General features: G+C 40.6%; 1 protein-coding gene across 1 annotated transcript in view; it reads right to left on the bottom strand.

Annotated features, from left to right (window-relative positions):
• Positions 1–4161, bottom strand: part of LOC308064864 (uncharacterized protein) — a 279371-nt gene that overhangs the window by 261965 nt on the left and 13245 nt on the right. The window lies entirely within an intron of this gene.

The raw sequence follows: 4161 nt of genomic DNA, 5'->3' as shown, positions 1-4161 counted from the left end.
TGAGTCTGATCTGTGAACATTGCTCTATATAATACTTCACAAAGTAGATGCGTGTTTTTAAGATTGCCCAGGTCTTTAAGGAAGTTGTATTCAAGTATGGAAATGTGAATTTTGATGCTAAACATACAGAGGTTCAGCTTGGAATTTGAAGGGTATGAGCGTGACCTGCTTTCCTCCTACCCTGTCCTGGGTGTCTGGGTTGCCATGAGTTGCTCTGCCCTGAGGTAGTATAAGATATGAACAGGGTGAGGGGAGACTTGAATGAAATCTCTTTGTTAGAGCCCTGCAACATTTCATGCTGGCTCTGATTTTGGGAGCTGGTACAGTATGTCACTATCCCCCAAAAGGTAAAAAAGAAGTTGTAAATATTCTACAGGGCTGCTCCTTGCTACCTGTCTTCTGCCTCCAGGACTTTGAGAGCAGGAGAGCAGGGATGGCTGCAGGAGGGGCAGCTCCAAGTCATCCTATTAAGAAATGCTTCCAAAGACAAACTGGGAGATTAAACCTCCAAGGAGGGAGAATAGACCAGGCCTGTTCTAAGGATTCAACTGTACAGCATCAATTACTTTGAGCTGCTATGGCTTGTGTGGGAGTAGGTGGAGCAAAACTGAAGTAGAGGAAAATGTCCTTCACAAAATAGGGAAGTCAAAAGTTGCTGCCTGTCTGGGTGGGTCTCACTGCAGATTATACAATTTTCTTTTACAAGGCTTTGAGCTCTAAGAAACTTAATTTTTTTTGTTCTGTAAGCTAGCCACCATACTTTTAGTTTATAATCTCCTCTTGCTTAATTGGAACCCTGTGGACTCTGTTTCCTATCAGAAAATGTTTGGATGAATCTTGGTAGTCAGAAGGTTTTGAGATCAGGCAAAAGGATGGAAGGCCTGAGTTTAGAAGACTTTCTTCCATAGCTAAACAAAGCTGAAAGTGCTTTCTAACTGCATGCCAACTTTGCTATCCCTTGAACTAGGTAAAACTCCTGTAAGGTCAGAGTTGACTGTTTCGCGTAGCAGTGTCTTGCCTGCTATGAATTCTCTTCCTTGGGGGTTCCCAACACTTTTGGTTCTGCTTTTCTAGTTAGTGATAATGTGGGAGGTTAAGGTGGCAGGGAGAGGAAAAAAAGAATTGCTGAGGGAAGTAGGAAGTTTCTGGGTAAAAACCCTTAGAAGTGAAACACAATGCATGATCCTCAGTGCGCACTTGAGAAAAAAGTTTGTTGGACTAAGAATAATCTACAGAAGGGATAGTGTGCCTCTGTATTCTGGCACAGGTTAGCCTGGGTTTTCCTGAGTCATGTTTATGTTCACTGTGCTTCCTGACTTTCTTCTTCATCCATGCTGGAGCAATTAGCACATTTGCTCTTGTTCACAAGTGAGATGCAAAGAATGTGGCTGGCAGAAAATCTGACCCCTTCTTTCTTCTGGAAAAATAAGCTGGAGGGTGTAAATGCACTGAATGTCACAAGGAAGGCAAACTATGAGAGGAGGCAGACTTTTCACAATTCTCGCTTTGCTAGGTTGCATTAGACCCTGTAATGGAAACTAAAGCAAATCTAAAAGGCTGTATAATCTTATAAGTGAAATAGAGAATATGGGGGGGGGGGGGGGGGGGAAAGGGCCGCGGTCCTGAGAAGAAAAGCTATTTCAGACATTTCATAAATGCCTTATCTGTCTTCATCAGGACTAGTATGTATATTGTTGAAAATGAATAGTGGAATAAAGGTGCAGGGTGAAATTTGCTCCATTTGAGGCAGCAGCAAAACTCAGACTTTAAATATGCAGGAGATGAGATGGAGGCTCAAAACGAAATAGTTACTTGGTGTTCTGGAGTGGTGTTTAGCTCATGAAACCACAAGCCTGATGGACAGCAGTTTTAATAAGCTTGTCAAATTAGAGGACAGCAATTTTACTGCAGAAAATGAAGTGTCTGCACTAAGGAAAGGGGAGAAAAGGTACGGCGTCAGCAGTACACAGGATCTTACAAAAGGACCTGACGGATTGAGAAATTAAAAGATGGGATGCTGATACATGGAATAAAATATAAAACAGATTCATCAAAAGTAGATTGTGCCAGTCTAATCAGATCTCTTGCTCTTTGATAACAGTTTTTTCTGTCAGAGGCAATCTAATCTAATTGAACTTCAGTAAAGCAATTTACCAGTGCCACACAGAAAATGAATAATCAAAAGGAGGAAGCTGGGGATTAGTTGGAAGAGTTGTAAAGTGGTGAGGAATGGGCTAAGGAGGAGCCTGCAGCAGGCCCTGCAAGAGAGGGTTAGTAGGAAGAAGAAAAGACCTTATTATGGGAACACCTTTCTAAATATTGTCTGAAATGGAATACATGGAATTACATTTGCTGTTGGGAATTTGGGCAGCCTCAACAGTATGGAATATTAAGAGATGAACATTTTAATGTTTTCACAGGTAACAAATAGGATCAACTTCAACAGGACAAGGCTGAAGGGAGTAACACCAGGAATTTCTGCTCTGACCTGGGAATAGGAGAAAGGAAGAAAGGATTAGGTGAATCAGTGAATTTTAGAACAATTATCTGTGTGATGCAGCTCTAAGAAAGGAAAAAATAAATACAGTATATAGTAGCCAAGGCATTTCCAGCAAATAAGAGGGAATTTTCAGCATTGTGGGTATCTTTATACAAAAAACTAGTGACTCGTTTGCTTACCATCACCTACATCTTACATCTAGGATTAATTCATGGTGGGAAGGAACAGAAGAAAACACTAAAACAATGTGGGAGCACAGTCTCTTTCCACAGTAAACTAACGGTGTTTGTTTTGTTTGGCTTGGGAAGACACTGACTGATGGGTCCTACAGTTGCTGTCTGCATGCTCATTGTGGTGCAGGACAACACAGAAGATGGAGATGAGCAATTTAGGCTAAATAATAATATGGGAGCAAGAAAAAGAAGAAACTGCCAGGTATGAACACTGAAATAATTAAAAACCTTGAGAATCCTTCCATTAATGGTGGGGGCAAAAGACCAAAATGGATTGAATACAAAGTTTGATGTTCAGAAAGATTATGGTATGAAATGTTCCTGAGCCATTAGGATGTCTTTCAGCCAACTGTCTGTGCAAAGAATACAGAGACCACTTAAAAACCCTTCCTCTTATCCTGTTTTTCCTCCTAACAATCTCTAGATCAAGGCTGGGGTTTTTCAGGCCACTTCACTATAAGCTGAGAAGAAAGTTCTTTGTCTAATACAGATAAGAGCCACATTTCCAGGTGGAGGTTTCTGGAAAGCCACCTTTTTTAACAGGCTAGACTAAATACACAAGTCAGTGTCACTTCTGTTAGGAGAAAATGTGGAAGTCTTCTTCAGTCTTTTTCCTCAAAACACTTTATCATGAAACTTTTCAAACTACACCTCTCTGTAAACCCTTCCCCCCAAAAAATCCTAACTCAAACTTTAAACCATCACATTTCTACACTTAAAAACTATCGCTTATACTATAGCGCAGGCAAGTCAGGCTGGGATTCTAACAAGTTTTAGCCCCACTAGCATAAAAGTAGCAAGTGCAAGAGACAAGTGTGAGGACAGAGGATGATGCAACATATAGCCATCTGGGGCAACGTACTTTTTCAGGTATCAACACTGCTGGGTTTACAAAGTGCCCTTTAGTCTGCTCTGTTGTTCCACACATAGACAATGTCATCTTACCCTAGTGCCAATGGCCTGCTTTTATTTATCACATACTTTATTTACTCTAGTTTGTTACTGTCCTTCCTCTACTGTGCTTTACCATGGGAAAAACAGATGGGCAGCCTCTGGACCATTCTTTGAGATGTTAACAAAACATAATTGGGACCAATGTATTCCACTTTGTGCGTGTCTGAACACACATGTATATATGTGCATGTGCTTATGTGTATGCATGCACATGCACACGCAAGTATGTGCTAACTAGAAATCAAAACAGGAACAAAGTGAGGGCAATCACTAAATTTAAAAAAGTCAGAAAATATGAAGTGCTTTTAGAAGTAGAAAATCCTGCTTCAAAATGGCATAAAGCAAAGAACAAATAGGCATGATTTAAAAATAAAGATTAGCATTTGGCTACATAGTGGATCTTAGAACACAGCTGTTCCAGTTTAACTAAAGCCATGTGACTGTTGTATAAAAAGGTCCTCAGCATGAACCCCT

The sequence above is a fragment of the Falco punctatus genome (assembly GCF_963210335.1).
Source record: "Falco punctatus genome assembly, chromosome: 5".
Lineage (NCBI taxonomy): Eukaryota > Metazoa > Chordata > Aves > Falconiformes > Falconidae > Falco > Falco punctatus.
Note: the sequence above shows the minus strand (reverse complement) of the source record. Positions and strands in the feature narration are given on the sequence as shown.